The following is a 25,223-nucleotide window of genomic DNA, read 5'->3' as shown; positions in this document are numbered from 1 at the left end:
GATTAACTTTTTTTTAAAATCAAAAAAGAAAATGCGACTTCAGAAAATCTACGAAGATAAAAGCAAATTACTGTGGATGCTGGAATCGGAAATAGAAACAGAAAATACTGGGCAATCTCAGCAGGTCTGACAGCAGGTCTGGGATGCTCCAAAACCTGCACCCACTTTGACAAAGACTCATCCAGGCTCGAAACGTTAGCTCCCTTCTCTCTCCACAGATGCTGTCAGACCTGCTGAGATTGTCCAGCGCTTTCTGCTTTTGTTTGAGAAGATCTACATTCATCTGGGTGTTCGGGAATTGCTGCCGTGCCACGATTGTTTGGAATCAGGTACCCTGGGCCATTTGAGAATTGTTTCATTGCTGCAGGGCCTGGACAGTGCAGAAGCGACAAGTTTGCATTGTTGTAAAACAACTGGAGTCATTAACTCGAGTCACTGACAAAAGAAGGTGAGCAGGACTGAACGAGTGCAAGAGGAATGAAGTGCATCAGAGAAAGATGGCAGTTGTTTGAGAGTGTGTGTGTGTGAAAGAGAAAAAAGTAGAAATGTCTAAAGGTTCATTGCTGGAGTGATGAGTATCATAATTAAAATGTGAATGAAATTGTTGTCCAGTCGAACGGATTGAGGATTAAGCAGTAACTGAATTACAATTACCCAGGAGGAGGAGTTTGGATGAGTACAGAAAAACACTGGAGAGAACCAACCAACATTGCCACAAAAACACCTCAATCCTGAGATTGCGATCTTGCCATTTAACAACTCTTATTTAATGGTGGCATTTTGCTCCAATTTCCTCCTCTGTTCCCCATGTGACATTGATTAATGTTAAAATATGCTTCCACAGATGCCAACAGCCCTACAGAGTATCCACCAGGTATCCATTGTTCATGTGGGAGTAGACAGAGTAAAGGTTGGTTGGTTATTTCATTAGTAATAACAGATTAAATTTTATAGACCCTTAGTCTAAATTTCCAACATGCACTTTTAAATATATATATAATCTCGGGATCTGAATGTCATTGGCAAGCTTGGCATTTATGACCCGTCAATTGCGGCACAGTTGGTGGCATTCCCGCTTCTTGAGTCTCAAAGTTCTAGGTTCATCCCACACTCCAGGGACTGAGCACAAACATCAAGGTTGATATTCCAATGCAGTACTGAGGGAGTGCTGCACTGTCCAAGTATGCCATAAGAACATAAGAACCAGGAGCAGGAGTAGGCCATCTGGCCCCTCGAGCCTGCTCCGCCATTCAATGAGATCACGGCTGATCTTTTGTGGACTCGGCTCCACTTTCCGGCCCGAACACCATAACCCTTAATCCCTTTATTCTTCAAAAAACTATCTATCTTTCTCTTAAAAACATTTAATGAAGGAGCCTCTACTGCTTCACTGGGCAAGGAATTCCATAGATTCACAACCCTTTGGGTGAAGAAGTTCCTCCTAAACTCAGTCCTAAATCTACTTCCCCTTATTTTGAGGCTATGCCCCCTAGTTCTGCTTTCACCCGCCAGTGGAAACAACCTGCCCGCATCTATCCTATCTATTCCCTTCATCATTTTATATGTTTCTATAAGATCCCCCGCATCCTTCTAAACTCCGAGTACAGTCCCAGTCTGTCTGATGGTAAACCAGGGCCCCATCACCCATAGAATCCCTACAGTGCAGAAAGAGGCCATTCGGCCCCTTGGGTCTGCCCAGAGTCTTCCGAAAGAGCACCCTACCGAGGCCCACTCCCCCTCCCCCTCCCCCTCCCCAGCCCTGTCACCCCATAACCCCACCAAACCATCACATCTTTGGACACCAAGGGGCAATTTATCACGGCCAATCCACCTAACCCGCACACCTTTGGACTGTGGGAGGAAACCGGAGCACCCGGAGGAAACAAACCCCGACACAAGGAGAATGTGCAAACTCCGCACAGACAGTCACCCAAGGCCAGAATCGAACCCGGGTCCCCTGGAGCTGTGAGTCAGCAGTGCTAACCACTGTGCCACGATACCACCCCTGCTTGGGTGGCTGTGAAAGATCTCATGACACCGTTTCAAAGAGGAGCAGTGGACTTATCACTGGTGACCTCGTCGATACTTATCATTCACTTCGCATCATCAGAAAAAATGCAGACTCTCTGATCATTATCCCATTGCTGTTGGTGGGAGCTTGCTGTGCACAATTTGGCTGCAGTGTTTCCTGAATTAGAACAGGGACAAAAGTATTTCACTGGCTGTCAAGTGTTTTGCAACCTTCAGTGGTCATAAAAAGTGCATAAAAGCAATTCTTTCTTTTTTTTTTATTCGTTCATGGGCTACACAGGCTGAGCCAGATTCATTGCCCATCCCTAATTGCCCTTGCGGGGGCATTTTAAGAGTCAACCACATTGCTGTGGGTCTGGAGTCACATGTAGGCCAGGCCAGGTAAGGACAATAGGTTTCCTTCCCTAAAGAGCATTAGTGAAGCAGATGAGTTTTAACGGCAATCGACAATGGTTTCATGGTCCCCTTTTAATTCCATATTTTTACTGAATTCAAATTTCATCATCTGCAGTGGCAGGATTGGAACCTGGGTCCCCAGAGCATTTCTCTGGGTTTCTGGTTTAACCAGTCCAGTGACAACACCTCTACCCCACCACCTCCCCGGTTGCTATCCCAGGTTTTCCTTGAGAAGATGGTGTTGGGCCCTCCTTCTTATCTGGCAGCAGTCTATGGTGACAGTGCTCCTGCCGTGCTGTCATAGAATCTACAGTGCAGAAGGAGGCCATTCAGCCCATCGAGTCTGCACCAGCCCTTAGAAAGAGCACCCGACGCCTCCACCCTATCCCGGAAACCCAGCAAAGCCATCTAACCTTTTTGGATTCTAAGGGCAATTTACCGTGGCCAATCCACCTAACCTGCACACCTTTGGATTGTGGGAGGAAACCGGAGCACCCGGAGGAAACCCACGCACACACGGGGAGAACGTGCAGACTCCGCACAGACAGTGACGCAGCGGGGAATCGAACCTGGGACCCCGGAGCTGTGAAGCAACTGTGCTAACCACTGTGCTACCGTGCCGCCTGTAGGGATAGGAAACTACAAGATTTGGACCCAACGGCGATGAAGGAACAGCCTACACATGTCACTGTCTGTGCGGCGTCTGCACGTTCTCCCCGTGTGTGCGTGGGTTTCCTCCGGGTGCTCCGGTTTCCTCCCACAGTCCAAAGACGTGCAGGTTAGGTGGATTGGCCATGCTAAATTGCCCTTAATGTCCAAAATTGGCCTTAGGGTTGGTTGAGTGGGGTTACTGGGTTATGGGGATACGGTGGTGTGGGCCTCGGTAGGTTGCTCTTTCCAAGAGCCGGTGCAGACTCGATGGGCCGAATGGCCTCCTTCTGCACTGTAAATTCTATGATTCTATGAAAATGTCCTCCTGTAATTTTAATCATGACATCAAATCCTCAACACACCCCGCCCCCTTCATATCATATATCATTTTCAGTGCTGAAATAGGCCATTCGGCCCATCGAGTCTGCACCGGCTCTTTGAAAGAGCACCCTACCCAAACCCACACCGCCACCCTATCCCCATAACCCAGTAACCCCACCCAACACTAAGCGCAATTTTGGACACTAAGGGCAATTTAGCATGGCCAATACACCTAACCTGCACATCTTTTGGACTGTGGGAGGAAACCGGAGCACCCGGACGAAACCCACGCACACACGGGGGGAATGTGCAGACTCCGCACAGACAGTGACCCAAGCCGGGAATCGAACCTGGGACCTTGGAGCTGTGAAGCAATTGTGCTAACCACCATGCTACCGTGCTGCCCACAAATAGCAGAGGATGGTTTTGATCCATCGACCCAGCACGCTTCCGCTGCGCCACTCTGCTCCTTAGGTCCGCCGTGTTCGCTTCTATTGATCAGGAACGGGAACGGGGTGGGGGGGGGCATTCTTCCAGCCATGAGCCTGGCCGGAGAATCCCCGCGACCGGGCCACGCCGTCCCAACGCCGGCACGCGATTCTACGCAGAGTGGAGAATCGGCGCCATTGGCACTGGCGTAGTTGGCGTGGCCGGCCCGCCGATTCTCCAGCCCGGATGGGCCGAGCGGCTGTGAAAAATAAAATGAGCCCCGCCGGCGTCGTCCACACCTGCTCGCAGCCGGCGGGAACTCTGCGTGCAAGGGTCAGGTGGCGGCCTTGGGGGGGGGGGTTTCTGACGCCGGGGGGGGCCTCCGATGCACCTTGCCCGCGATCGGGGCCCACCGATCGGCGGGCCGGCCTCTCTGTCCCCCGGCCTCATTTCCTACGCCCCTGTAGGGGCCAGAATTACTCCTGGTAGTGGCCCGTTCACTCCGTCGTAAAGTGCGACGGCGTTTCCGACGGCGTGGACACTCTGCCGCGGGACGGGAGAATCCCGGCGATGGTTTCCCTCTCATTAACTCAGAAACATTCGGGCCAATCACAGCGACTTTACTCTTGCCGCAGGAGATGAAACAAGGATTTGAGATCAAACCTGGGGGCTACGCTGTGCATCCTTCTAGTTAATTGATTTTTCGCGATTCAGACATTTTATCTATACTACTTTCTACCCTAGTCCATGCTGGGCCCTTGTCCCAGGCATGATTCTACTGCTCCTTCTGGTCCACAAGGAAACAAAGAAAAAATGTTAAAAATTGACCTTTCTGGACCTCCTCTGACCCTGGCTCCTGCTCGTGACCAGTTTGATCTGATGGGGAAGCCACCTCTGCTCACCCACTCAAAGCAAAACTAGGTCACAGTGACGTAGTTGGAAAACACTGTAGAGGCGTCAATTGGCGCACTGTGTTCTAATCTACACTTTAGGAAGGATATCTGAGGCGTTAGAAAATTCTTGAAAACATACAATGTTTTGGCCTCAACCACTTTCTGTGGTCACGAATTCCACAGGCTTACCATTCTCTAGGTGAAGAAATTTCACCTCATCTCAGTACTAAATGGTCCACTAAGTCAGATTTGTATCTGTTCCCACAACTAATGGGGTGGGATTCTCCACTCCCGCGCCGAAGTGCCCACGCCGTCATGAACGCCATCGAGGTTCACAACGGCGCGAAACGGCCCCTAGCCCGACCGATTCAGGGCCCGATAATGGGCTCGGAGCGGCGCCGCGTCATTTACACGCGCCAGGCCTTGGAGCTGCGTCAAGGCGGCGCCACATACATGACGCGGCCGGCGCCGCATAACTGGCGGCACCCGCGCATTTGCGGGTTGGCCGGCGCCAACCCGCGCATGCGTGGTTGCCGTCCTCTTCGAATCCGCCCCGCAAGAAGATGTCTGACAGATCTTGCGGGGCTGCGGAAGAAAGGAGGTCCTCCTTCAGAGAGGACGGCCCGACAATCGGTGGGCACCGATCGCGGGCCAGGCCCCATTTGAGGCCCCCCCTCGGTGCAGGATCCCCCCCCCCCCGCCGCAGGCCGCACCCCCCCAGCGTTCCCGCACTGTTCCCGCCGGCAGCGACCAGGTGTGGACGGCGCCGGGGGGGGGACCCGCCGTTTTGGGCTGGCCGCTCGGCCCATCCGGGCCTGAGAATAGCAGGGGTGCCGGAGAATCGCCATTTTGGATGTCTCGGGCGATTCTCCGGCCTGCGCCGTGCGGAACTCCGTTCTCGCCGCTTGGGAGAATCGCGGGAGGGCGTCGGACCGGCGTCGCAGGAAATTTTGGCGACCCAGGGTGATCCTCCCAACCGGCGCGGGAGTGGAGAATCGCGCCCACGATTCCTGGAACAGGTCAGTAGTCTGTCACCAGATGCTTATAGCTTGAAGGGCACCGCTCCACATCAAGCGCAGCTGACCAGAAGTCTCTCCACTTACCACCTGCGGTTGGCGTGTTGGATGGAATTTGCAGATTGACACTCAGCCTCTTTGGCCGCGTTATGAATGCACCTTCCTTGGCCATAAAGCCCTGGGGTGGGACTCGAAGCCAGAGGTTCTGGGTCAGAAGCAGGGTGCTCCCCACTGCGCCACAAGACATCCTGGATGAGTTGGTACTCTGAATACCCGATACCTACAAGTGGGCCCCAGGTTAGGAAAATAGGCTGAACTTCTAAAGACGGTGAGGGTTGCTGTTCAATTGGTAGCTGGACTCTTGTTTAAATCATTATTGTATTGAACATTGGATACTCATCTGATCAATATATAAACTGAACCTCAATGCAATCATTGATGTTATGCAAATCATGCCAATCAATAACCTATTCAGAACTGGTTTCTGGCCTAATCAATACCCAATTATTTTTTAACGAGCTACAACCCATTTGAAAAAAACGTTATCAAGACATTTGGGAACGATAGTGTAATGGTTTTGCTGCTGTCCTAGTAGCTTTCTACCCCAGCTGTTAAAAAAAAAGTAATAAACCCTCACCTCTCGTACCACTTCAATCAGCCCCAGAGTCCCCATCTCTGCCATCACGTCTTCACCTACCCCCCAATGACCCCTCATACCATTGATGTGAATATATAGTCCTCTACTCACCCTCATGATTCTTTATTGCCCCGAGGACAACATAATGCCAACTAATGATAACACATGCCCCCATCCACCACTCTTTGCTCAAACACCCCCTGTGCCAACTCATGCAGCATCCACCATAGCCTGATTTCAGAATCATGCTGACATAAAATAAAATAAAGTTCCAAATGTCTCTCGATTACTTCACTATTTTTTTTTGAAAGTGTCACTGATTTACAAAAAAACATTCAATACATTTAAATTCTTTCAAGTACCTAATCGTTTATGAAAACAACTATTTGCATTCATTGCCCGACATTGAATACTTTATAAAAACTTGGAGCTATCAATCAAACTGTGAAATTACAAGCCCCACCACCCACCTACCCGCTGTGATAATGAAAGGTTATGGAATCAGTTATGCAGAACTACTCCTATGATACCGTTTATGACTTATGTAAACAATCAGCTAGTGACGTTGCAAGGCCACAGTAGGCTGGTTTTTCTTCACTTTTTACACATTCATATCTAACTTTTAGCAATCCCAAAGGACACTTTACCTCTCTCAAAGGGAAAAGTTTCACAAAAGGCACCTTGCCTCTCTCAAAAGGGTTCCTGTATTTACCCTAAAGGGTGCCCTACCCTCTCCACATGACTGTGGCAGCTTTAGACTTTGTCTAAAGCCCGTAAATCATCTTTTGGGCAATCCACGAATGAAAATTCCTTCTGCTTCAAGGCAGGTGTGCTTTTACCAGTGCAGTTGCCTCCGTGAACCACAGATTTGCAAACTGCAATCCACCCATCTCCCCCATCCCCATCTTGCTAAAATGGTGGGTGCCGGATTGAGGGGTGGGATTTCTGGACTCGGGGCTCCGGTGCCACTTTGGTGAAATTGGGTCCCTTCCCCTCCACAAAATTCCAGGCCCAAAGCTACCTATAAGGAACAAAATCTCTGTTGATGATGGGATAGAGGATTCTGGAAAGACAGTTTGAATAGGAACGGCTAAACAATAAAAGGTCTTCATATGCTTTGCACAAGAGCTCAATGTAAAAGAATTGGGGTCAGAATAAAATTGATGTGGGATCCAGCAATTGTTTCCAGTCAGTATGAATGTGCGCGAATAGTTAAAGGGACCAACTTAGCATTTAGAGGAAGTTCTAATGGTACTTCCCATTTCAGATCAGGGGCACGATTCTCCGAGCCCCGCGCCGGGCCGGAGAATCGGCGCAACTGTGCCATGCCCCCCCGACGCTGCCGCCGGATTCTCCGAGGTGCGGAGAATCGGCGCCATTTGCGCTGGTGCGTTTGGCGCGGCGCCAGTCGCGGGCCGCTGCACAAGACCGGGACGCCGATTCTCTGGCCCAGACGGGCCGAGCGGCCGCGCGGAAACGGCAGAGTCCCGCCGGCGCCGTTCACCCCTGGTCGCTGCCGGCGGGAACTCTGCACGAAAGGTCGGGGGATGACCTGTGGGGCGGGGAAAAGCGCTCCTTCACCGGGGGGGGGGGGGGGGGGGGGGGGGCTCCGATGGGGTCTGGCCCACGATCGGGGCTCACCGATCGGCGGGCAGGCCTCCCCCCCCCCCCCCCCCCCCCCCTCACCCGGGCCTACTTTCTTCCGCTTCCGGCCCCAGAAACCCTGCGCCATGTTGCGTCGGGGCCGGAGCGTTGAAGAAGTCTCTCGCGCATGTGTGGGTTGGTGCGCCGTCCATTTGGCGCCGGGAAGTGAGGCTGGAGCGGCGTGAACCGCTCCAGCGCCATGCTGGCCCCCTGTGGGGGACAGAATCAGTCGTGCCCGTTTCGCACCGTCATGAAACGCAACGGCGTTCACGACGGCGCAAGCACTTAGTCTCCATTTTGGAGAATCCTCCCCCCAGGTCTTGAGCAGCAACATTAAGTTACACTCCATGGGGCGTCATTCTCCGCCGGCGGGAGTCTCCGTTTTGCCGGCGCCCGGGGGTTTCCCGACGGCGTGGGGCTGCCCCACAATGGGAAACCCCATTGACCGGCCGGTGTTACGGAGCATCCCGTCGGAGGGTCGGGGCAGAAATGTGGCGGGGCGGGATGGAGAATTTCGCTCCAGATCTCCATAATGTCTTAGTTCATGTTCTCCCGCTGTGGCTGGCGGGAGACCTGACCACAACAGCCACAAAGTGCCTTCAGATCAATGGCTGAATTTTCCTGCTCCATTTCCTCGGGATGACTGCTAGATGGTCGGAGCTCGCCGTGAGGGGATGAGGTGTGGATCCAAATAGTGACTCACCCCTCCAGATTTGGGCATTTGGAGAATCAGCCTCCGTCCTGCATGGACTTGTAGGGGAAGGCAGTAAAACAACTGCTCGCTCAGCAAACCCATTCTCTCTAATTCCATCTCAGTGCCCTGCTCGGGTGCCGCCTTTTATGGTAGGTGAAAGATTAGCAAGATCAAAGGAAGCCACAGCAACTGTGAATTGTTGCCTCACGTCTCAGGCCCAAGAGCATGGGCAGAACTAATTGGCTTATGTTCCTGATGTCATTTTGCGACAGCCATTCTCAACTACATTTTACTGATGACGGGCATTAAATGTCCAACAGTCAGGAGGCCACAGCAGCGGCAGCAAAACGAGTCTGTCATGTATTCTGTGAAAGTACCGCACGAGCACAACACATTCACTGGTTTGTGTAACTGCAACTTCCGTTTTGCACAAAGCTGGTATCTTTCAGTCCTTTAGTTCAACACAACAAAGCAATACATGCTTAACTGGTACCCCATCAGCACCAGCACACCATGGTAATAGTGTGTACAATCCATAAGGTACACTGAAGCAACCCGCCAAAGTTCCTTTGAGAGCGCCTTGAAACCCAACAACGTCACATGTCCAGAAGAACAAGTGCAGCAGATTCATGGGAACAAGTTCTCTCACAAGTCACTCATCAGCCTGACTTGGAAATATGTCGCTGTTCCTTCACTGTCGCTGGGTCAAAATCCTGGAACTCTCTCCCTCATAGCATTGTCGATGTACCTACATCACATAGACCGTAGCAGTTCAAGATCACAGCTCACCACCACCTTCTCGAGGGCCATTAAGAATGGGCAATAGGGCAGCTCGGTGGCACAGTGGGTTAGCACTGCTGCCTCACGGCACCGAGGTCCCAGGTTCGATCCCGGCTCTGGGTCACTGTCCGTGTGGAGTTTGCACATTCTCCCCATGTTTGCGTGGGTTTCGCCCCCACAACCCAAAGATGTGCAGGTTAGGTGGATTGGCCACGCTAACTTGCCTCTTAATTGGAAAAAATGGATTGGGTACTCTAAAAAAAAAGAATGGTGAATAAATGTTGGCTTTGCCAGTGATGCCTCCTGCCCACAAATAAAAAAAATTACAGACTGAACACAGAACCGCACAAAAACCAGCGGCAGCTGATTTCTCAGGGAACCCAGGGGTAAGGATACCATAATTGTTCATGCTTAAATTAGAGTTGCCAACTTTGATTGGTCATATTCTTGGGGGTTTCATCATATGAACCCCTATCTCCAAAAGCCCTCGTCCTATGCTCCTGCTATTGGTTGCGTAACATGTCTATCTCATGGTTTCACCTTCCCTCGGCCAATTGGAAAGCAAACAAGCTCTTCATCAGCTAATTGGATGAACCTTGATTGCTAGTCAAAAAGTTCTTCCTCCCCCATCTCAATATTGTTATTATTATAAGCAGAGACATTCCAAGAAAATGAAAAAAAATTAAATTAATGAATTAAACAAAAGCGCGGGGGCCAGCCATTCGCTGGTGCAATCTCCATGACAACACTTCCACCAGAGTCAACTTTCCAACCAATCAACATCCTTTTATCATGCTGCGTATATTGTTGCTCCCTTTGAAATTTGGTATTCCGATGTCTGTCCTGATGAGTGCAAGATGAAAAGCTTCAAAAGCATGCCTCTTTTTTTCAGCAATGCCCGAAAACCAATTGTTTCCTGAATGCCCCAAAGGCCTTTCTGTAGCCTTTTGCTTGTGGTAGTGGCCCGGAGATTGATCTTTAATTCCTGGAAATCCAGGCCAATCCTATCTTTGATGGGAAAATGTGCAGCAACACATTGTAACACTGGTTTCCAACTGCAACACAAAATCTGCCTGAGCGAGACCACCGACAAACCCAGCAGCACAGGTTATCAAAATAATGCTGCACATCCTGGAAGGGTAACGTGGTAGTAATTTAATAATGGACCTTAGACAGCAGTTATTAAATACACAAACTATCGTTCTGCTATTTATGATGTCACTTGGCACCTCAATTATAGCTTGTCACTCCAGGGTGCCCATTATTCTGTCCATAAATCTTCCAAACCCTTCAATTAGTTTTCGGCCTGTAACCTATTCCTGGGCTCTCAATACTGTCTGTATAAACCATCTGAACATCTCCCTTAGTTTCTCGCATGCAGCCCAGTCTCAGTTATCTATTAGCGATAGATAAATCTATCTAATTCCCTTGTTCGGATTTCTTTGCATAACCCCTCCCACCCAATATCTATTACTCTACATAATCATAGAATCCCTACAGTGCAGAACGAGGCCATTTGGCCCATTGCGTCTGCACCGACCCTCTGAAAGGCCATCCTACCAGGGCTCCCCGCCCTGTCCCCGTAACCCCACCTAACCTGCACACTAAGAGACAATTTAGCGTGGCCAATCCACCTAACCTGCACACCTTTTGACTGTGGGAGGAAACTGGAGCACCCGGAGGAAACCCACGCAGACACGGGGAGAACGTGCAGACTCCGCACAGACAGTCACTCAAGGTGGGAATTGAACTCGGGTCCCTGGCGCTGTGAGGCAGCAACGCTAACCACTCTGCCACCCGTGCTGCCCTCACAATATATCTATCCATCGACAGATTCATACCCCATCCAAACATATCCATCAGATTCCAGCCTGCAACTAACTCCCAGATATTGAGGGCGGGATTCTCTGGCCTTGTCCATTGCCAGACCCGTTGCGAGCGAGAGCGGAGAATTTAGCGGTCGAGCCAAAACTCCATTCAATTTCAGCGGCACAGAAAGGTCCCGGCTGCGAACGAGGATGTTAAATTTGGCCCTATTATTCTATATGTACATTACTAGCCAAAATTTTGTTTAGATTCCAGCCTGTGACTTATGCCCAGATATCATTATTCTCTACACCCTTCAGTTAGACCCTGCCTGCAACTAACTCTCAATTATCAATCATTCCAGAAATCACCATCCAAACAACTGGGTGAGATTCCAGCCTCTAAATCACTACCAGATATCCATTATTTAATATGTCAGACGACCTGAATCCCTGGATTAGATTTTGGGTTGAAACCCAATACCACGTGGATTAATTTCCCTTTCTTCAACGTCCACATCGATAAGTAATAATATGTTTTTTTAAATGTTTGTCATGCCAATAGGAGACTTAGTTTCAAATGTTGCCTCATTGTGATGGTCAGCTTTGCTGCCAGTTACCCCGTCAAAATTAGCTCCTTTTTAACGTCACTTATTCTTGGACAGAGCTAGCACAGTAAACACAAAGTGCTTGAAGTCATCCAGGATTAGGCAACACTGAGGGAGACCAGCACTAAGCTCCTACTTCAGTCACTGATACCTAATACATACTGTAATGCTGAAACATTTTTCCTTACAAATTATTAATTAAAAATTAATCCACCACCCTCTGCAGGCTTTGAACCATAAACAACAGAGGAGCACGGTACCTGATGGTTAAAACCTTGTCTCGATGGAACCTTTCAGACAATATCCCATGAAATCTTCCTCTGTGGTGTCCCTTCTGTCAGCAACCGATTCTCTCTTCTTCTTCCACAGCAAGTGTATCTCTGCTCCAGATTATCATCCCAGCTCCGACTGGTAAGGGATAGACAATATCATGTTTTATTTATTGACAGCTGTCTTCCTCCTCCCCCCCCCCACCCCCGTGTTTACACCCTCAGTCCCTCCCTCAACTAGCTCTTTCTCTCCTGCTCTCTCAGCTGCTTCATGAATAATTCATCAGATGCAATCCTCTGCACAAAAGGACCCCGTGCACGGCGTCAGGCTTCCTTCAGCTGCACACGCAGCCCCTTAAACAGGGAGTCAGTGATGAGCAAGGATGGAGCTGAATTCTACCCCTCGCTATACTTCCCAACAGCGTACGCAGCTGGTCGCAACAAATCCCCCTCACCCTGATCCCCCAGCCCAGGTGGGTAGTGAGCGAGATGGCCGCCTTACTGAGAACAGGAGCAGGTTACCTCACGTTTCCTCACGTACTGTGCTGTGCTCACTCCAGAGTCCTGAGCACACAAACTCTAGGGCTGACCCTCTTTTGTGTCATACCGAAGGAGTGCTGCACTGATGTTAGCTATCTTTCAGACGGGCTGTTAACTCAATGCCCCATCTGCCTCTCTCAGGTGGACAAAGGTGTGCAGGTCAGGTGGGTTGGCCATGCTAAATTGCCTTAGTCTCCAAAGATTAGCTGAGTTTGCAGAGATGGGGGAGGAGATTGGGCCTCGGTGGAGTGCTCTTACAGAATGTTGGCGCATACTCGATGGGCCGAATGGCCTTCTTCTGCACAGTCGGATTCTATGTCTATGCCTTCTGTGACATAAAAACGTCCATGACACTATTTCAAAGAGGAGCAAGGGAGTTATCCCATATTCTGGTCAGTATTTATCAATACCGCTACAACTGATTATCTGGCCACATTGCTGTTTTTGAGAGCTTGCTATGTGCAAATTGGTTGCCTCCTTTGCTACATTTACACACTTCAAAAGTCAATGGCTGTAAAACACTTGGAGGTGACTACCGTCCTGAAAGGTGCGACACAAATGCAAGTTTTCTTTATTTTTCTTTCTGTTGCTGGGAGACCGAGAATCATTCAGACAGGTACAATTATGCGGCAGAGGATAAATTTAGATATTAGCAACATGTTTTGAGCTCACTTTAGGTTTATCAAGACTGGAAAGGTATTCATTACAATGTAAATAGCGCATGCCTGTTCCATAGCAAGAGATGACAATAACAGTGTTGTGTGAGAGCTGGGCAGTGTTTATGTGGATGTTATATTAATCCAGGACATCGTACAAATGAATATCTCAAACCTAGCCATTCCAGCATCAATCTGATCTCCTGATCTCGGGTTTCAGCTGCTATGTTTTGCACAATGTCATACAATCACTGTGCCAGACATGAGCGAACATTTCCCTTTCTCTGAAGGTTGTTCATCTCTCGCAGTTTATATTGAGATGCAAACACATCCACTCCCACAACATACACACACATACCAAAACATACACACACACACATACCACAACATACACACACATCACAACACACACACATACAACATACACATACATCACAACACACACATACCACAACATGCACACACAGACATACCACAACAGGCACACACAACACAATAGACACACATACCACAACACACACATACCACAACATACACACACAATGTATACACACACAACATACACACACAACATACACACACACCACAACATACACACAATATATACACACACATACCACAACATATACACACAAAACATACACACACGCAACATACACACACACACCACAACATACACACATACCGCAACATACACACACACAGGGTGGCACAGTGGTTAGACTGCTGCCTCACGGCGCCGAGGTCCCAGGTTCGATCACCGCTCTGGGTCACTGTCCGTGTGGAGTTTGCACATTCTCCCCGTATTTGCGTGGGTTTCGCCCCCACAACCCAAAGATGTGCAGGGTAGGTGGATTGGCCACGCTAAATTGCCCCTTAATTGGGAAAAAATGAATTGGGCACGCGAAAAAAATTTTTTTTTTAAAACAATAACATACACACATACCACAACATACACACACCACAACATGCACACACACACACACCATAACATACACACACACACCATAACATACACACCCACACCCACCATGACATGCGCACACACCACTACATACACATGCACGCACACACAACACACACACAACATAACATACACACACAACATACACACACCACAACATACACATACATACAACACACCACAACATGCACACACACAACCATAACATACACACAAAACACCCACCATAACATGTGCACACACACCACTACATACACATGCACGCACACAACACACACAGACCACAACATAACATACACACACACAACATACACACACCACAGCATACATATACACACCACAACATACACACACAACACACACCAAAACACACATGACATACACACACAACATATACACACACATGTGCACATGCAACATACACACATAAACCACAGCATACACACATGCACAACATATATGCATGCACACCATGTCACACACACACAAACCATATACCGTAACATACACACAGACATGCCACACACATGCCACACACAAACACACACCACAGACAAAAACACACACTGCATAGCACAATATACAAACATACAGACACACACCAAACACCACAATATACACACCACACACAAAACACGCACCACACACACGGACTTACATATTCTCACACCACACACACACGCATACCACATATCATACCATATACATACTCACACACACCTCACACCATACAAATACTGACACTACACACCGCACCATTCATATACACATATTTCTCCACCAGCACCACACTGTACACACATGAAAGCTAACAGAGTGTGTACTGCAACTCGCCAACACTAATCCCTGCAGACAGTTCTGGACTTTCCCCACTTGCTCAGCAGTAAAGAGAATCTTATTAAAGCAAACAGAATGGAACTTTGAAGTCAACAAATAGAATTATGGACAATTAGCAATGCAGGTATTGGTTATTTGGTCCAGATGGTCGATACTGCTGTTTATGCTGCAACTGAGCATTCTCACACTGCATTTGTTTCACCTCCTTCATGTACTTTTCTAGATTCCCCTTAAACACATCCATGCTAATTGCCAATACTACTCAATGTGGTTGTGCGTTGCACATTAACATGAGATTAAGTTCAAAACAATAAAGTGGATTGACAGAAATCAAAATGTAATAACTCTTTTGTCTGGTAGAGAAATCAGAAATTGGGAGCTAAATGATCTCAGGTGGTTAAAAACAACCTCAGAATTTTGTGTTCAGTCATCAGGCTGTGAGAAGAACAGGCTTCAGTTTATTTAAGTTTTTTTTTAAAATAGTTGGGAATGCTGACTTGGGAACCAAGGGGATCAAGCCGAAATAAAGGCAGGGAATTGGGATTACAAAGATAGAGCTGACATAGCTAACAAATCAGCTGAACAGGCTGTATTGCTTGAATCACTGGGCGAGATTCTCCGACCCCCCGCCGGGTCGGAGAATCGCCGGGGGCTGGCGTGAATCACGCCCTCGCCGGTTGCCGAATTCTCTGGCACCGGATATTCGGAACCCCCCCCCCCCCCCGGCGATTCTCCGGCCCGGATGGGCCGAAATCCCGCTGCTAGAATGCCTGTCCCGCCGGCGTGGATTAAACCACCTCTCTTACCGGCGTGACAAGGCGGCGCGGGTGGGCTCCGGGGTCCTGGGGGGGGCGCGGGGCGATCTGGCCCCGGAGGGGGCCCCCACGGTGGCCTGGCCGCGATCGGGGCCCACCGATCCGCGGGCGGGCCTGTGCCGTGGGGGCGCTATTTTCCTTCCGCCTCCGCCACGGTCTCCACCATGGCGGAGGCGGAAGAGACCCCCTCCACTGCGCATGCGCGGGGATGCCGTGAGCGGCCGCTGACGCTCCCGCGCATGCGCCGCCCGGCAAAGTCATTTCCCGCCAGCTGGCGGGGCGGAAATCAGTCCGGCGCGGGCCTAGCCCCTCAAGGTTAGGGCTCGACCGCTCAAGATGCGAAGGATTCCGCACCTTTGGGGCGGCGCGATGCCGGACTGATTTGCGCCATTTTTGGCGCCGGTCTGCGGACATCGCGCCGATTACGGAGAATTTCGCCCCTGATGTCTCCTTGTATACATGGCTGAAAAAGAGAGACGTGTTGTTGATGCCTTCCAACTTGCACTGATCAGGACAAACACAAGAATGCCAAATTTCAAACAACTCATCAGGCCGAACACAAGAATGTCAAATTTCAAAAAACTCATCAGGACAAACACAAGAATGTCAAATGTCAAACAATCACAACAATTTATACTACAAGAGAAAAAGGGTGCTGACTGGTTAGCACGTTGATTCTGATTGGCTGAGGCGTTGCCATGGAGAGAGCAATGGGGAACTATAGGCTCCCCAAGTTCCTGGTTAATTTAAAAAGAGGCTCCTCTTGTATTCCTATGCCTATAAGTCATCACCAGTTCAGAATCCTTCACTAATACAGGTAACGCAATCTGTTTCAAAATGCCAACAATCTTTGTTTGTATGCAATCTTTCACACAATCCCCGTACCGGCCTCCCCGAACAGGCGCCGGAATGTGGCGACTAGGGGCTTTTCACAGTAACTTCACTGAAGCCTACTTGTGACAATAAGTGATTATTATTATTATTGATTTTGGTGCCAGTCGTGCGCCAGTTGGGAGACTTTCACCTCTGAGTCAGGCGATTGAAGTATATAATCCAGTCATTAAGTGCTAAAATTTCGATGAGAAGTAAAACCGAGGCCCTGTGCCCTCTCAAGCAGATGTAAAAGATCCCACGGTACGAGCTAAAAGAACAGCAAGAGGGTTAACCCCAGAGTTCTGGTTAATATCCATTTTTCAGTATCAATTTTTAAAAAATCTATTCAATGTGTTATTTCGGATTGTGGGATCTTGTTCTGTGCAAAATGGCTGCCACATTTCCTACATTAAAACAGTGACCACTTATTTAATTGAATGCAAAGTGCTTTGCGATGTCCTGAGGTCATGAAAGGCACGAGAGACATTTATTTTTCCAATTAGGTATGGTCTAGTAATGGTATCGATGATTAGACCGAGTGTTTTATTGAACCAAGTGATTTGCCATTGCTTGTCTAACATTCAGTCTTGTTGCCTCACAATTTCCTCCGGCTAAATGGAAGTTGTCTTTTCACCCCGATTGGTATCTCTATATCCCTGGAAATGACTCTAACCTCCTCCTCAGCCACCATCTCAGACGAAACCTGACTATTCAGGACCTCGGTTTCCTATTCGACCATGAGCTATAGGCTTCTGATGCTCATACCTTGTCCAGCACAAAAACTTTTTAAATCCTCCATGATGTCCCTGCTCCTTCCTTAACTCATCCATATCTTTGTCACCTTCAGGCTTCTGTTACACCAGCCTGGGCAAATGCCCGGTCAATTCTAGCCCCACATGCCCCAGAGTGACAACACAAGTGAATTAACCAATATTTCTTTAAAAAAACAACTAAATCTTTGATTCTTGGCTGCCAAATAATTACAGTCACCAGGTTTGTAAGTTGAAGCAATTACTATTTATTTATAACGAGAATGAATATTAAATATACAGTAAACACAGTTGCTTAATGTCAAGCTAATACCTGACTTCCCTTTAACCACCCCACCCTCTACCTACACACACAAGACAGACAAATACAAAAGGGGGAAAAGGGGGAAAAATAATAACAATTAAGGTGAAACGATAAGAGTCCTTGCTTCAGATGATGAGTCTTTTAGTGCACTTCCTTCACATTATGAGTGTAGATCAAAGTCTCTGGAATATTGCAGCATGTAATGATCTCCTTTGTAGCTCAGCAGTATATCTTACACCCAACTTTTACAGGAGAGGCCTCTGGCTTCACATCAGCCTGTTGTTAGAGAGAGTTAAAGGATGCTGGTTTTTGCTTGCACATTTCTTTGCAGAGGGAGAGTTCTCAGATTTGCACAATGGCCTTTTGGTGAGAATTAACTGGATATTACTGGAGTGAGTTGGTTAGATTCCTCCATCCAGCTTGCAGAATCGAAAGTGAAAGAACAATAGAACCCCGTTGCTCTGGGTAATATTCCAACGAGGTAATATCCAATTACCACCGGTTAACAGGCAGGACACAGCCTCCTGGGCCCATTCATTGGCCAACAGCTGCATCAATCAATCCGAGTTATCATTGATGCCAGTCTAAAGCAGCTCAGCCTATTTGAAGTTAAGGCTTCATACAGGCTGCTACTTTGCCTTAATGCTGCATTAAAGGCACAGGTCCATTACCCGTCCATGGATCAAAATGGTAACAGCAAAAATAAAAGAAAATGGGACATAAAATAAACAGGAACCACTTCACTATTCTAATGTTCTCCAGCCTGGCCCAGTATCATCCACCATCTTACTTCAGCTCAGCAAGAACTCTGTTTCTCACCCCTGATCCCACACCTATTTCCTGTTCACTGTTCTATTTTGGATCCCCGTGATACCTTTCTCTTGATTTACAACTCTCATCTTTGTGTCCCGGTCCCTTCATGCTCCCTCCAAATCTCTGCAACCTTCCTTCATTGCTACCAACCACAACCACTGCCCCCCCCCCACCCCCAGTCTTTCTGCTTCTCCAACTCTGTACCCTCCCCAGCTGAACCCTGTCCTCCCCGCTACCAAATCATCGGTGGGTGTGCCTTCCGTCGCCTTAGCCCCAAGCTCCGCAATCCCCTCTCTCGGCCTTCCTGCCTCTTCACCTCGTATCCTCCGTGAAGACCCTCCACTTTGGCCAATCTTTTGGTCTCCATCTCCAAACAGCTTCTTTCCCTTCATCATTTTGTCACTGATTGCACCCGAGATATTTGTCTACATTAAACAGGAGGCATTAAAGCATGTTGCTGGCGCTTTTGTTCAGGGCCTGGCATCATCCACTGGGCTTTTAATGCGACGCTAAGGTACATGGGCAGGAAATGAGGACAAGTGCGGTGAGTGGAAAGATTCATAAGACTCGTCACAGGGTATCAGGAGGAACTAAATCGCTTGGTGTATTTATCGGCCCATGTTGTAAAGTTGAAGAACTGAAGACATTTAATGTTGGAACATGCAAATCAGTGGCAGTTAGAAGCAGCGCAGTCTAACAAAACCCTTAGTTTTCTGTCCCTCAGCCCTGACTGGAGAATAAGTGAAATTGTCAGCGAGTGAGATGTGCCTTCCGACTTCATCCTGGAGGATTACTGAAATTTTGATTTCTCAAAGCTGCAGTCTGCCTTCAACTCACAATCACTACATTCCGCACCTTGACATAAGGTTGTCCATTTTAATACACGCCAAGCGCAATACTGCATATACTGCCATGATTACGGTGACATATTTAATCAGGGAGGCATCATTGCTTCAGTGATCATTTTAGCACCTAGCAACCCCTGACATACCTGTATGCCCGATTTTAGCTTTGATTATTACTCCAAATAGCTCCCAGAGTTAAGTAATTGCGTTCACTGCTCACTTTCCTCTCAATTAATCTACTGCGACAATGCCTTCATTTCTTTTCTCACTTCATCAGATCAGGGGCATTTTCTCCTCACTTGTTTAGGCCACCTCGGTTGCTCTGACATTTTCCCGAAGACTTGTGGGTAGCTGATGTGAGACGACTTAAAACTCCTGAGGAAGGACACCCATCCCCCAACACTCCTTTTCATGACAGTTTTACTGGTTAAATGAAAATAATCCCCTGGGAGGAGGGGGCGAGGGTCAGTGATTGTGGAATGACCATATACCCATAATTCCTAGCAAAATGCTATCCATGGCAACCCAGGCAACCAATGGGAATTGCCTGTTCTCCTGATAATTGGAACACGCGTGCGCATCCAATTATACTTCAATATAAAAAATTGGCCTTCATATTCCTTGATACCACTGTGGACACGCACACAGCCGAGTCTCTCTCACACACAATCTGCACTGCGATGTCTCGCTGTGTGTTGTACAGCTCCCCACGCTATCTGCGACCTCTCTCCGTGTGGGAGCCCCTTTACATGTACAACGTAAAAATGGAAGGATGCAGGCAGGACATCCAGCTCAATAAGGCCGGCATAACACGGTAACTAGGGGTCACCAGCCTCTATGTTATGAAAGGCCCCACCGGGGTAATCAACTGCCAGGTACAGGCTGACTTGCTTTGCACCCTCAGCATTTCCATGTCTCTTTCCAACGAGGTAAAACCCTCAGCACCCTCCATGTCTCTTTCACCGGAGGTATTCAATCCGACTGCAAATTCTTCAAATTCTTCCGCAGCCCTCTCGGAAGATTCTCGCCGGCAGAGCCAGTTCAGGCTAATGAAGGAAAATGCAGCAACCTTAACATTTCACAGGCTCAGTCTCTTCCAACCTTACAACAGCATCGCTGCTCACCTTCAATTCCGTCCTCTTGAGCATCCCTGACTTAAATTGTTCCACCGGTGACAGCTGTGCCCCCCCCCCCTCCCCCCCGTTGCCTGGTCCTAAACCCACCCACCACTCTCTCCGCCTTTAAAATGCTCCTTAAAGCTTGAGTCTTCAATACCTGTCCTAATGTCGCCTTGTGTGGATGGGTGCCAAGACGTATGTGATCATTTCTCTTGCAAATTGCCTTGGGAGGTTTTCGCTGTTAAAAATGCTAATGCTAAGTGCAAGTTGCTGTTGTTAGTCTCCTGGGTAAGTATTAAGTAAAGGATGCCTTTAGATGTGAAAATATATTGCAAGCCAGCACAACAAATGTGTCAGGAAAACAAAGGTAGTTTAAGGAATTTGTATTTGTATTGGTAAACATAAAAAAAGGTACAGCTTTAAGTGTGTTTACTTAATGTTTCTGTGCCTGGAAGGGTAAAATCTATAGTTTAGATTGTTTCAAATGTGCTTAAAGTGTGCTATGCCGTGAAGAATAAATAAAAGGCATAAGCATGTGGATGTTGTTTAACAACTGGGGACTTGTAAGGCAGAGGAGTGTATAAGTTAATTTGTGGGCAGTGGGAGATAGGTAGTGAGAGAGAAGGAAGCTCTCACAGCTTGCTAGAAGCAGTTGGTTTAGAAGGCTAGAGACAGAATATCTATCTCAGCTTTGCTAGAAGGAAAGCCATACCGTGATGTAATGGTTAGGAAAACAAAGGCAGAGATCTGAAGGGCAGTGAGTTAAGAAAACTAGAGAAATGAAGAGAAGTTAAGAAGTCTGAAGTTAAACATACTCAAACAGAGCATTGTTCAGTAAAGACAGACAGAGCTGAGAAGAGGATTGAGATGCCAGAATGATATCTGAAGTGGTTTTCAGGTTTGCGAGACTGTGCTACAACCTGTGGTTGAAATAACTGTGGAAATCACTGGCTGGATTTCGGAGTTTGTGTAAAAACAGTTAAGTCAGAGTAAGCCTAAACGGGGATGGTGTAAAATCCTGGACTGTTTCAGATGTTAAAGGTGGAGTGAAACGTAGGTTATAAGAACCATTTGTAAAACCGGGACTGGATTTTGGAATGCAAATTGCTAAGGGAAGGCATTATTTTGAGGGAAGATTTGAAAGCCTGTTGTTAGGGGTGGAGTTAGAAACCCGTGCGATTATCGTCTGGGGGGATTCTGAGGAGACAGTACAAGTAGCGAAAAGAACAACAAGACTTTTGAACTTCGAAGCAAAATAGAGGAAATGTAGGAGACGGTGATGGTATGGAGTGTCGCAATTCGAAAGTTGTTCCTGTGAATAAAATCTCATTGATGAATATTGACACAGTTGAGGAAATAACTGGTCCAAGCAATATTACTGATGTAGCAAAGTCAGCAATGGACAATAAGGAAACAACTGAAGTGCTTGCAAAATTGGAAAGTTTGAATTGCCAACCAGAAGTACTGAGATTTCAAGTGATCTTTGCAAGTCAATGACCAGAGACACTGATTTAAAAGTGCTTGTCGGTGATACGACACACAATGTTGCAGCTGGAAGGAAGGCAATTGGACAGTTTGCCAAAGACCATTAAAACTCAACTGAGAATTGACTGAGATAGGTCGGAACTTGCGCAAAAGTTTTTAAAGCTCAGAACGAGCTATGACACTTCAGAGAGAGGAAGTGATCAGCATGTCACAGGCAAAATTGAAAATAACCCATTTGAAATGGGACTGGGAGGAACAACCAGATCACAAAAAGGTCAAATCACAAACAAAGCAAGAGTACGATACTATTTTGAGTGAGCATAAGAAGCATCTTAACAATATTCTTGGAAAAGCTGTAAGAGACTTTGACTAGAGAATAAACGATATGTTAGCGCATTAAAAAAAAGCATTTTGGCTGGGAAATCAAAATGCATATTTACCACGTGAATCTGGAAAATGGGCTGAAGGATGAAACAATGCCTACAAGTGATGAAGAGGACAATTGTACTGTGGAGTAAAATGAAACATTCTTTTCTGAGTTGAAAACTGGAAATCAGAAGAAAAAGAAGCACTAGGGTATGATAACGTTACCATGTATAGATTCTGATGATGCCTTTGAGGTTATTGTTTTTGTTTTGGTTACATCATTGTAATAAGGTATAACGACCCCGGGAATTGTGAACTAAGAAACATTTACTTGTATAATCTAATGAATTATGTGGATTAGATATTTGTCATGTTAAATTTGTTAAAAGTGGATATAACACTAGCATAAAGAATTTGTCATGATTATGAAGATTTCCTTCTTTCAAAGGGGAGGTGTTAGGAAACTAAAAGGTAATTTTAAGGGATTTATATTTGTCGAGGTAAGCATTAGAAAAAAGGTATAGTTTTAAGTGGGTTTAATTTAATGTTTCTGTGCCTGGAAAGGAAAAATCTACGGTTAGATTCTTGCTGGACAAAGGTGTTTGCACGGGAGGGATTCTCCGCAGCTCGCTGCCGGAAGTGGAGTTCCTGATGCAGCGGCGAATCTTGTGTCAGGTAGAAAGCGGGATCGGCGCCCTGCTATGCTTGAGTCCCCTGCTGGCGGTGACACCGAGGCTCACGACCCCCCCGCCAGCGGGAGTATTTAAGGTAGATGCCCCAAAAGTCCATTGGAGGGTCCTTGTCCCCTCCTCCCCCCCACAAGGCAAATCCTGCCAACCCCACTCCCCAGCCCCCCCATCGGAGCCTCCCTCACCAGACTCCCATCAGAGACCCCCTTGATCGGGGGGGGGGGGGATTCTGAGGAGACATCCACAAGCATTATATACGGTTCAGAGCGGAGTGCGTGTATTTGACCACACACACCTTGTGCGCCTTAAAGAGACTTTGTGTTAATGAGACCATTGTAGCTTAAGATGTACTTTGTAACCCACGTTAATCTTTAAATTTGTGTGCATTTGTTAAGCTAAGGGGGAGTAATGAAATATTTCATGTTTACTGAATGTTTTTATTTCTTGTTGTTAAAACTAATTAGCAGTCCTGTAACTCTGCTCCTCCAGTTTTATATTTTTTTTAATCTCCAAAGTTTCCGTCCTCTGAGCCAGGTTCCACTCTGGGGTCTTTCCATCTAGTTATAACATCAACGCGGGTATGTAAAAGGAGTAATGCCACTTGTAAGGGTCCTTCCTGTTTATTCCCTTATTTCACCTTTCTAATATTTTGCGGTTATTTTTATTTTTTTAATTTAGAGCGAAACCCACGCAAACACGGGGAGAATGTGCAAACTCCACACGGACGGTGACCCAGAGCCGGGATCGAACCTGGGACTTCGGCGCCGTGAGGCAGCAATGCTAACCACTGTGCCACCATGCTGCCCTGCAGTTATCATTTTTGATCAATGGGTGATTAATGGACATGTGTCTTTAAGTCAAGGAGCAGGGAGAATGAGGGATTCAGAAGTTTCACCAAAAAACACTCTGCTAGTTTGAATGGAAGATTCAGACATTTTGGCACCAGAGAGCGCAATGGAGTGGGACTCAGTTTGATTGATTAGCTGATGGTCAAAAGGCCATACTCTGCTTGGTAGTAGGTGGTAATTAGATCTTGCCCCAGTGGAATGATTTTCAGAATCTCAAGGAGCTCAGTTTGACTCCAAGAAGTACAGGCACAAGGACTCTCTCTCTCTCCTCCGTGTTTTCTTCAGACATGAGTGCTGTATTCCTGAAACTGCAGAGAACCTGAATGAATGAATCTCCAGGAAAGCCGTTATAGGCTAAAGACCAGGGCCCCCTCTCTCCACAGAAAACCTGTGAGTGTTGCATTTCTGAAACTACAGAGACCTGACTGAATCTACGGTAAAAATCCTCAAACTGAAAGCAACGTTTGAAGAGGAGAGAGGTTCTATAAAACACCATTTGAAAGAAAGATCTTTTTTCCTTTCACTTACTTTTTTGTTTTTAACCCCTTTCCTCCCCTCTGTGTTTGGCTTTTTTGTGTGTGTAGAGGGTGGAGGGGGCAAGTGAAAGTGGGGAATTAGGAATTAGACCAGTTAACCAGTTGTATTTGCTGCCTATTTCATTACAGTTCTTATTATTAATAAAAAGTAATAGTGTTTATATTTACAAATCTGGTGACTGTAATTTTGGGGCCGCCAAGGGCTAAAGACATTGGGTATTGTTCTAAGAATTATTGGTTAATTCACTTGTGTTGTGACTCCGGGTCGAATGGGACTTGAACTGACTGACTGCAAGCCAGCTCAGGGTGAAGTCACACTTTCAACAGAAATAAATCTTATGCTAATCTGCAAACCATGCTGTGGAAATTAATTGGAGAGATGCATTCATAGGAGTCAACATTAATTCATGAAGGAAATGACAAAGTTCCATCAAACAGCAGGGTGAAATAACCACCAAGGGCCAGATTCTCAAATTCTGAGGTTCAGTGCGGAGGAATCATGGCGATGCTGCGGCCAGTGAGGGGCTAGCAGCCACGCCGCGCAAAATGGCCGGCCTCCGCAAGTTGCCGGGTCTGTGGCCGCGCATGCG

General features: G+C 47.4%; 1 protein-coding gene across 13 annotated transcripts in view; it reads right to left on the bottom strand.

The window, feature by feature from the left end:
* nfasca (neurofascin homolog (chicken) a) overlaps nt 1-25,223 on the bottom strand; it is a 338,294-nt gene that overhangs the window by 228,847 nt on the left and 84,224 nt on the right. For all 13 annotated transcript variants that reach the window (XM_072480092.1, XM_072480091.1, XM_072480095.1 and 10 more), the window contains one exon: nt 12,166-12,313. The gene's annotated coding sequence lies outside the window, so the exon portion shown is untranslated. The remainder of the gene's footprint in view (nt 1-12,165; nt 12,314-25,223) is intronic.

Source organism: Scyliorhinus torazame, chromosome 17, assembly GCF_047496885.1.
Source record: "Scyliorhinus torazame isolate Kashiwa2021f chromosome 17, sScyTor2.1, whole genome shotgun sequence".
NCBI classification, from domain to species: Eukaryota; Metazoa; Chordata; class Chondrichthyes; order Carcharhiniformes; family Scyliorhinidae; genus Scyliorhinus; species Scyliorhinus torazame.
Note: the sequence above shows the minus strand (reverse complement) of the source record. Positions and strands in the feature narration are given on the sequence as shown.